This window comes from Bombus pyrosoma, linkage group LG4, assembly GCF_014825855.1.
Source record: "Bombus pyrosoma isolate SC7728 linkage group LG4, ASM1482585v1, whole genome shotgun sequence".
Classification (NCBI taxonomy): domain Eukaryota; kingdom Metazoa; phylum Arthropoda; class Insecta; order Hymenoptera; family Apidae; genus Bombus; species Bombus pyrosoma.
Genome location: NC_057773.1, coordinates 14,279,125 through 14,289,714, shown reverse-complemented (window position 1 = coordinate 14,289,714; position 10,590 = coordinate 14,279,125). Strand labels below are relative to the sequence as shown.

Below are 10,590 nucleotides of genomic sequence, written 5' to 3'. Positions count from 1 at the left end.
CGTCTTACGATTAAATAATAAAGCTACCTTAACATCATGTAGTTTTTATTCTTCATCTGCGTTACATTCGCGGTATATATACACACACATCTAATTTGATTCGCGGACATATGCAGAGTATTTGCGTTTCTTTCGGGATAAAGGTTTCTTTTGACCCTTCGAACTTATTTCTAAAGGCATAATATACAGATATAGGTGCAAGTTGCCGGATTTACTTCGTAATACCGCCATACCGTCGTAGCGTAATGTGTAGTGGAATGTCCTATACAAGAAGATGCCAAATGTTTATTTTACTTCAGACATAGGAACACGCCTCGAATAGAATACCAACTTGTCTGAATTCCTATTCAGCTGCAACGTGACTGGGTCGAGTGATGTAACAGTCAAGTGAATGAATAACAATTTCTGTTTGATATAATAATTTGATGCAATCGTACGGAGAAACGCAAAGATAAAACCGTCGGTGCTTCGCGATCAGCCTTCGGGAGGGAGGAGGCACAGGTAATCGTCACTCGAGTGGCGCTCGTATTTGCGATAGCTTTGTTTCGCGACGGCACTCTTTTCGCGCGATTACGATTCGTACGAGATGTTGGTCGAAAGATGAAACGAAAAACGAGAAAGGACACCGCGGCGCGGCATCTATGTACGTTTATTATCTATATATTTATAACGAACGTTGGCGCATCCGATCCGCGTGAGCAAGCTTGGAAAATCTATACTCCAGATTCTAGATACAAAGGTGAGATAATTATAAAATACCGACGCGTTGGTCCGTCGAGGCCTGTAACAACGGGCGGAGAAACTTAGGTGGCGCACATGGTGCGTATCGGTGAAACATCGAATAAATCAGGATGAACGGGTCGTGTCCAGCGAATCGTCAGGCTCAAAGGGTCTGGAAATAGCGAGCCTAGCGAAGCAATCTTATCGGTCGTTGGACGTAATCGGCATACACGAGGTACGATCGAGGTACGATCGAGGTACGATCGAGGCACGATCGGGGCACGATCGGGGACGATACGTACGATTACCCCGCGATAGAGAGAGCAGAGAGGTAGCCCCGGTTAGCCAACCGGTCCTCTTCGTCGTCTTGAGTCCTTGGAGCGTGAACGGAAATAGCCATCGGTGTGCACCGGAAGCTCGCAGCAAAGCCCCCTCCCTCCCTCCCGCCCCGTTCTAGAAAAGGGATCCCTGTAGCAGGTTCTGCGGTAGCGCGGCAAGGGTCGCCAGCGCCGTGGAAAGAGAGGAAAAAAAAGAAGCGCGATAGGAGGGTGGAAGAGGAGCAGGAGAGAGCGCGGAATAGGGGACAGGGGGTTGGAAAGACGGAGTAGTAGGGTCGGATGGAGCGGAGTAGTGGATGGGAATGGGGCAAAGGGGTGGAAGAGGATGGCGGATAAAAGGGTAGGAAGAGAAACCGATCGTCGGTAGGGGGTTGGGTTGGGTTGGGTTTGGTTTGGTTTGGTGGTGGTAGTGGCGGTGAGGAGAATAGCGTGGCCGGACTGTAGGAGAGGGGTGGTATTATATTTGCGCAGGGCCGCCCGATAGGGCGCAGTATCGTCGCGACCGCCGTCGCGTGCACGTCGATTTTCTGTGCGTTTACGTGTCTTTTAGACCGCGAGTGCATCTGCACCGAGAACATCATTTTCCCTCCTCGTCGGCCGTACTATCGTGGCCGGCCTTCCTGTATCCCATCTCTTTTCTCTTTCTCTTACTCTCACTTCCTCTTTTTCTCTTTCCTCGTCTATTCATCTTTTTCGCGTTTTCTCTCTCCCCTACTTACTACTCTGTCTCTCTCTCTCTCTCTCTCTCTCTCTCTCTCTCTCTCTCTCTCTCTCTGTCTGTCTGTCTGTCTATCTCTTTCTCTCTCTCTGATTGACTCTCTCTCTCTCTCTCTCTATACTTCTCTTTCTTTCTTCTCCTTTTTCTCTCTTTCTCTGGCTCACCGTGCTTCCGTTCCATGCGTGCCCGTTCCTTTTCGACGTTTCGCGCGTGATCGTTCACTGCTCCACTGTAGTTTGCGTTCCCCGAGCCGCGTTTATTCCGACCAAAGTATAAACAACAACAGAGACCGCGAGTCGAGCGGACGCTCGAGCAGGAGTCGCGAAGTGTTCTGGCCCAAGAGTGAGTAGAGAAGTGTCGTTTACGTGACCATTGGTGTGTTTGTTTCTGTTTGCACACTGCCTCCAAAAATAAAGGATCTTGTTCGTTTCTACCCTCCCGATTCTCGCCCCATTGCACGGCCCCCACGCTCGAAGTAACTTTTCGACGTTCACGCAACGCGACCCGATCTCTCTGTTCGCGTTAATTCGGCGGATACACACCGAAAGGTTGGCTGGCTGGCTGACTGGCTGGCTGGCTGGCTGGCTGCTCGGTGCACGAATAATTGCCGGTAATTGCCGCGGGATCGTCGGATTTTCGGGGGATCCCATTTCGAGTGGCTCGATGGAGTAACGAGAACGAGCCCGACGACGGAACGAACACGCTGACGCCGCGCCGTCATAACAGAGGGTAAATCACCGTCCGAGCAAAATGCTACCACCTTTGTCGAATACGCGATGTTAGCTGACATTCTCGCGTTGCGTGAAAAGTCGACGGAATAGGGACCAAAGCTAATTTCGACAACGTGGATCTCTCGCTGCAACGATACCAGGTGGGTACTTGCGTCGTAAATGTTTTTTCGTTACACCTGTGTGCATCGCGTTTCCTCTCCACCTTCGCCGATTTCTAAGCTCTTTCCGCTTCTAACTTTTGTGCTTTCCGTTTGTCGAAATTTTGGCCCCTTTTTATAAAAACGTACGCTCGTAAAATTTGTATACCTTTCTCATTGCGTAATAACAACAATACTCGCGAGAAGGTTCGTCCACTTGGGAGAAAGATCTTGGAACAAGACAGCTTTCTCGAGATTTAAAAACGATTTTAACTTGAGAATGAGAATAAAATAATAGTCGAAAATAAGTGTATTTTTTTTTATTTTTCTTAATATCTATCTATGTCACAACTCTGTCGAGCCAACTAGCGAATACGTTATCTATTATTTGGTATAGTATTTTAGATTACCGTGCTTCGTTCGGTCCTACTTCTCGTATTTTAATTAGAATCGAGTATGCAAATTAAGCTAATTTAAAACGAGATTCAGGTTTTTATCGCTTCGCGCAACGTATAAAGAGAAATAATTATCTCTTGCAATTTCTGACTTTTTCCTATTTTCACGTTCGAACGCGACGCGAATTTGCATTTCTTTGAAAAAGTCCGCTTTATCGCTGGCCTGTTATCGAACATTTCGGAGTATGAAAAACAAATTGCAAGTGCAATAATAATTTGATCGATAATTTTATCGTTTTTACGTTGAACTTGGATTATTATTATTATTATTATTATTATTATTATTATTATTATGAATTATCATTACGGTCGTCACGTAATTACAATTCTACGAATCTTGCGATCTCAGAGATCGTAGTTGCAAAATATTCGTAATTTTATCGATATTTTAGTCCATATAAATTGCCACGGTGGATTCGTGCGACTAATAATATTATAAATGACGTAACAAAAAGTAAATCGCGAAACGATCAAGCTACAATTTATTGCCGTTATCGCGATAATTAATGTTAGAATTGTACGTTTATAAAAATATTTCTACATTAACATTGTACGATAGACTTGGCCCTTGTAGATACGTACATGCGTACATACAGTGCCGAACGAAAGTATTGGCACAGCCCGGATTTTCGCGCAAAGTTTGTTGTAAATCTCTAAAGAACGCGATTCTTTGTTCAATTTTTTTTGCAAAACTCGCTTTAAAGTTCAAGTACACCGCGAATCGCGATTTTTACAAATAATTGTAACAAAGAAAGAAAATGAAACGCATATAGAGGTTCCGTTTTCAGCGGAACAAAAGTATTTGCGAACTCACGGTACAAATCAGTCTTCAGATCTTTCTTGCAACTGCTTTTGGAGAATCAGGCATCGGACGTACCAATGCTTTCGCGATCTTTCCGTCTATTTTGTGCCATTCTTCGAGAGGTACTCTCCCCGGATCTTGCTTAGACCTAGTGTACGATGTGTCTGAAATCCTTCTGCCTAGTTCGGACCAAAGAAGCTCGATAGGATCTTGGTCTGGCGTATTAAAAATGATCCCTTCGTTTAACCACACAGACTGTGCGTTTGGAATCAAACAGAGAATCGCGTTCTTTACAGACTCGCGAAGAATTCCGTGCAAAGATACGCGGGCTGATGGAATGCTCGTTTGCTTTTTCATTTTTGTATTTGTTTCACCGGGCTAAAGTGAGAAGCAGAAGGACGTGGTCGATGGTCGCTTCTAATTGTCTAGAAATAAGCTGATAAGGATATGTCGCGATAAGACGAACGGTGCGCGAGTCTACGCAAGAGAGAAATTCGATTTTCGCGGTAGCGTGATATGCTATTGTACGCGAAGCGTCTCTTTGTCCAACTTTGATTCGAGTCCCTTCTCTAGCATCGTCCGATTCTCTATACGACGATATACGTCTTAAAACTTGATGGAACCGATGATAAACCGATAACCGGTAAGATCTACGATAATTGTTGCATCAAGAAGGTGTGGCTAAGAATATCAACGAAATTTATAGCGCAACTTGTCTTCTCTCGAGTCCTTTCTCGATTTATAGTTTCTTTGGGACGACGATAACAAATTTCTGATATCAAGTTTCGGCGCTTTCAATTATTAGATAAACGATGGAAAGAATATACATACGTACGTGTACTGGTGTGTATGGACGGAGGTGTATAACCTGTTACGTTATCTCTTGAGCGTTCGTTAGCCAAAATATTATATTTCTATTGGATCGATGATTCATCGGGTGATTATTATATTCTATCAGTGACAGGCATACGATGCGTTAATGCCGCGTGACCGCTATATCGCAATAGAATATTATCCATGGTTTTACGTTGCCCCCATTACCTTAACGGCTTAACGCTGTGCACTGAATCGTTAATATCGTGCATAATTGTATCGCTAGACCATTTTCAAACAATTCATTCAAAAATTTACATATTTTAAACGATTTTTCGTATCGAGACAGCAGCCGCGTATCTTGAATTCGTTTAAACGATCGATCGAATATTAACGAGAATACGTACAATACCTATTGATCGATGAAATATATGCAAAATTTCTGTCGTATAAATATAAAACGTACGAGTACATCATAAGAGAGGATCTGCATTTACAGCGTCAATTTTTGCATCGAGTGCTATACCGTATTACGTTTGAATTTCGTCTTGCGATGAATTACGATCAATCAACGAATTTCCAAGGTAAATTCTGTCGAAACAAACATCCTACGTTAGACGCGCGTAATACCTACGTCGAGGTTGGACGATCTCGATTTCGCGAACGTCGCGGGGAAAGTACCGAGAGCTTTTTGACTCGTTGTCGGTTCTCTTACCCCGCTCGGTGGCGTCGCGTGGTCGGATCTTTCTAGAAAACCCTTATCGCTTTCCACCTGCCGCAGGGCACCGTGAAGCCCGAGTGTCCCCGAGTCATCGGCCCCGTGCACCATGCACCGTGCACCGGTGTGTCCGCGATCCGCGCCGGCGGACAACGGCAGCGGCCGATCGATGTCGGGCCCCTCGTCGATCGTCACCACCCCGAAACTATAACATCCGCCAACCTCTTTACTTAGAACCGCGCGCCGATTCTTAACTCGCCACTCGAAAGTATCACCGTTCGAAGCCGTTATCCAGCCTGAACCCTGATGCGACGACATATTTATGGTTCCGGCTGTCGGCGATACAATCTGCGTCGACCTAGGCGCCTGCCTATATCTGGCATCTATATTATGCGTGATCTATGCGAATAATAGAAAATACTATAGCTGATTTTTCAGTTTATATCGCAATGTCTTTGAAATTTAATACACTTTCGAGACTCGCGCGGACCTTGTACAGTATTGATTTACGTTTTCTCATGCTTTTACGAAGAATGGAGCGTAAAGGAGCGTAAAGGAGCGTAAAGGAGTATACGTACAACGAAACAGAGAGAAGCCTTTGTTTTCGTACACGATGACGTTAAATTCGCGCACTTCACTATCTTTGATCCTGACCCTGACTCGATCGCAAGTATACACTACGTATATATATATATATGTATATGTGTATATACACGCGTTACACATAGAGTATCTATGCATACAAGTACGATCGAGTTATTCTTCGTTGAAACGTCGGTTCGAAAATGAGAGAAAAATGCTCTTTCGCTTCCTTTTCCTCGAGTTCGAGCTTTTCGTGAAAAATTTCTTCTATTTTAAATGTTACTATATACGATACACGGTGTTTTGCATAAAGCGTTACATATATTAAATACTTATGTACTTTGACCGTGTGTATGCGTGTGCGTGCGCGTGTGTTAAATACGGCATACGAGTACGGGTACAAGCATCGCTGCGTTGTTTCTTCCTGTTTAAAAATTTGCGTCTAATATGAAAATTTCGCAACTCTCTCTCTCTCTCTCTGCCTCTTCCTGTGCGCAATAAACGATTCAGGATCGCAGGTACGTTTCGTTATGAAGTAATAGGTAATAATTTATCGATCACGGTACTAAATGCATAAATTAGCCTTCAAAATGCATCAACGTGCCAACGTGTTGGCAGTTCTTTTGAGAATTTCTGGCTCGTTTTTAGATTTGCATAAAGCGGAAATCTTCTTACGCTGGTTCAGCTCGTTTTAATCTATTCTAGTTTTCTTTGCTAAAACGTATTACCATACATAATGACATACCACGTAAAATTCTATTATGCAGTGCGCAGACATAAAACGTCGCTTTGGTCCGAATTACAAAGATAAAGTCTCCATTTCCCTTCCACGTGTTACGAAAAAATTCATATTTTGAAATCGCGAGCTCTTGAAACACTAAACAACGAATATGTTACTTTTTATATCGGGAAAAGAACGCTTACGTTACACGAGGAATTCTTTACGCGTTGCGTAACGCGTAATTTCTTCCGATATGTTCCATATTTTATATTATTTCACGATTCCCTGTACAAAATTAAAAGCTGGTCTAGATTTTGGTCATGACGATGATTCTTCCGCAAAGGCGGTGATGTAAATTTTGTAACGGGTAGCAGCTTGCTTCTTAATTAAAACTAAAGCTTTTCTTCTGACCTTATTTTCATACCATTGCGCATTGTATCGTATCTGAACACGCATGTGAACTAGTTGGTAATCCCGTTAATAACACTTCCCTAAGGAAGAAATTATGGACTGGAAACACGCAATACTTTTACCAAGAAAAGCATTTGAAACGGAGGTTTTAGCGAATTAAAACGTTTTCGGGAAGCGCTTACGGTGGTCAATGGCGTTTTAACTTTTCTAATTATTTGGCTATAATATTTTCGACGTACACGGCGAGTATATCTATTTCTATAATTTATCTCACGATCGCTCTTAAATTTGACAACTTAGAACCGCGATTTTATCGGAACGAGAGCGTCGATTCGTTATATACCGCATACACGTATCGAAAAGACGCGTTGAGAAGGGTGTCGAAAGGATGGCCGTCATTCGCGAGATTCTAGATATCGGGACAATGAGAAAAGCCGGTGTACGAAACTATCGTTTCAGGCTTATTTCTCGAATTATAGATAAAACTTTGTTCTACGCTGGAAATACGATCGTAACGGTGCAAACGCGAACGATCGAGTCAGCGCGCGAATCTCTTTCGCCGTTTCGAATATTATGCTTGTCCGCTACTCACCGTGAGAAACGAGATTACGATAGAATTTGTGCTGTTTTATTTAATTTCGTTGATTTACGTCAAAGTGAGAGACACGAAGAGCGAGCGAAATAAAGAGAAAGGTTCGTTGTTGGATGACTCGTTATATTCAGCGTGAAACTAAATCACTGTTTTACGTTTCTCTAACGTAAAACTAAATTATTCGTAACTTAAATGGTAAGTGTCGAACGACGCCTTTGTACGTGAATTCGTTTTACGATCCTGCCGTTTAGAATCGTATCTTATATGCAAATAGCACGTATTTTTTCTTTGTTCGCACTGTTTACAGCTGTAACGTGTCATCCGTCGTTAGGAACGTGTACAGGATAGCGCATGAATTTCCATACGTATAGGAAATTACAGGAAACGTTGGATATCACGCAACGATATGGAAAGAGATACGAGGACTTTTAAGCTGTTGCACGGACGAAAATTTGTACACGGTTGTTTTCGAGTCTACTGGTTTCTAGTAGATCGTTGTGCCTAAGCTGGTAATCATTTTCGACGCAAACTCCTGCTGATATCGCGAAATCGTAAAATTTCGATCGTGTCGATCCTTTCGAACCTATATACGTGTCTCTATGCGAGAAGGCTATACACATGGATCGATAAATCGTACGATTTGATCTATCGCGTTCCCACTTCTTTTCGGCCGTTGAATTGTTTTCGTTAAACGTAGCTCGAGCTACGAATCTACTACGTTCGTTTCGTCTGTAAAATTCTCGTGGATCCATTTCTACGGATTCGGTAGCAAGCAGCGTGCTTTTCAATTTACTCGAATGCAGCTGTTTTTTATGTGAGCGCGTAAAACGGGAAAATACGGAGGTCAAACCAAATAAAATGGTTAGGTATTAAAGTTTCTTCGAATTAGTGGAAACTTTGATATCGTCGGATTACGCGTTCGTTCCACTCAACTTGTAGAAAAGGAATTGAACTCCCGCGTTTGAGCCATTCGAGTCGCTTACCTGATTTCACGTGAGGTGGTATTTGGTGTAGGATGCCAAAGAAATACTCGACGGTGCTCGGCAATATATTTTTCAACGATCCTCACTTTCGACTCATTTTGTACAACTCTCGATTGCCACTGACTATTCTCGCTTCTCGGCTACAACCCGACTATTCTCGCATCGCGGTTAAAATTCCACTATTTTTCTGATCCGATTGGTTTCTGTTTGTCGCCCCTCGATATCCCCACCACGCACGCGTTTGTTAGGCGCCCGCGACCGTTGCCACGTACGCCTTCTTCTAAATATTTGGCGGAAGGACCGTATAAAGATATCTCAAAGATGGCTCATTAGGCGTGTCGGGCTTACGCTTTGGTGATATACTTTGTATCGACGAAACCGTTGGGTCGTTTCGTTGTCGAGTGACGCTACGCACGAAACTAGGATACGTATCGCTTGATCTCGTACGTTCGACTATTCAAAACGTTCTGCGTAAAGTAACGCGAGACATCGATTAACGCGTCGATGATGTATCGTAACCGTCGACAAATATATTTACGTACACGTATGTAATCGTACGTTGTTTAAAACACGTCGACGATCGAGATTACTCAACACGTTCGCTGCGAATCCGATTTTCACTTTCTACCATACACTCTGTACGCTGTTTTCGTATTTGGAACAGAGGAAATAAAACTATGATACTTTCGTTACTCCTTAGTTTTAACAAGAATTTCGTCGATTCGTCGATACTCGCAAGAATGCTATCTCGTAGAAATAGCAACGTCGATATCAGAAAGTACAATTTCGCATTTAGTTTGCGTATTAGAAATCAACGTCTTTACCGCTCTGAAGCAGTTACACTCCTATTATACAGTGTACACTGTCGTTCTTAAACACATGGACATTTTGACGCTTTGAGATATCGTTGCTGCAATCAATTACGAATAGTCTCTCGATCAATTTGGAAGATCTTTTCCGTCTGATGTATAGTTTGACAATCGGACCACTCGAGTATAGCGAACTCGTCGAATGAGAAATTTCTTCGACAATGTTTGACGCTCATACGTCGTTATATTCTGTCAGAAATAAGCAAGCGTCGAGCGACGGTAGTATATATACGATCGTATATATAAAATGCGTAGACGTAGATATTCGCAAAAGTATATGTATGTGAAACGCGTACGCGCGGTATCCAAGTACCCACCCTTGTTATTTCCAGCCACCGGTCAGTCATCTTGCTGGCCGTCTCTCCGTCGTATTACATCGAGCGTGCAACGTTGCGACAACTCGATCAGCAACCAAAACGAGTTATCGCCGTTAATCCTTTCGCGCTGTAGACGAGATACGCGATCGCGATAAAATTTCGTTCGCGCCATGTTGCGGACGAAATATTTCGCGCGTCCACCTTTCCGTATTTAGAGCCGAATAGATCGCGAGTATGTTTTTTTTTTTTGTAAGTATAATATAGCGTGTTTCGTAACGCGTGATACAATCGAGAGTCTACACGAGGTTTCAACGTCAGGAGGAATACGTCGCAGTGTAAAATTTTCTTTCTTTTGCTTCCTTTTCCACGACATTGATTTTAAATACCAAAGATGGACTTGACGAATATCTACGTGGAATGTAGAATCACCCTGTTCCTAGTTGCGCCACGAGTTACGTTACGAGACTCGATTTCCGGTATCCCTAATGTTTCGACCACTCGCGGGGAGACGCGATCGTAAGAACACACGTCAACGGGAGTCGTAAATTCCCGTTACGATTAAATAATCGACGCCACGAAATGATCGATCCCCTGATTTCTGTTACGATAATAGGGGTGGTTTAACTGAAATTACACTGAATTAACAGATATAGAATAGTGTTTATTACAACAACGTTATATAA

At 43.1% G+C, this 10,590-nt stretch overlaps 1 protein-coding gene and 1 long non-coding RNA gene across 6 annotated transcripts in view; one reads left to right on the top strand and one right to left on the bottom strand.

The window, feature by feature from the left end:
* The first annotated feature begins 1,463 nt into the window (after positions 1-1,463).
* Positions 1,464-10,590, top strand: part of LOC122567143 (1-phosphatidylinositol 4,5-bisphosphate phosphodiesterase epsilon-1-like) — a 132,749-nt gene continuing 123,622 nt past the window's right edge. For 3 of the 5 annotated variants that reach the window (XM_043725402.1, XM_043725397.1, XM_043725398.1), the window contains exon 1: positions 1,464-2,118. The gene's annotated coding sequence lies outside the window, so the exon portion shown is untranslated. The other 2 variants (XM_043725399.1, XM_043725401.1) reach the window with 1 other exon arrangement.
* LOC122567158 overlaps positions 10,194-10,590 on the bottom strand; it is a 48,438-nt gene continuing 48,041 nt past the window's right edge. Inside the window, exon 3 of the long non-coding RNA XR_006316714.1 lies at positions 10,194-10,389. This is a non-coding gene — a long non-coding RNA (uncharacterized LOC122567158). The remainder of the gene's footprint in view (positions 10,390-10,590) is intronic.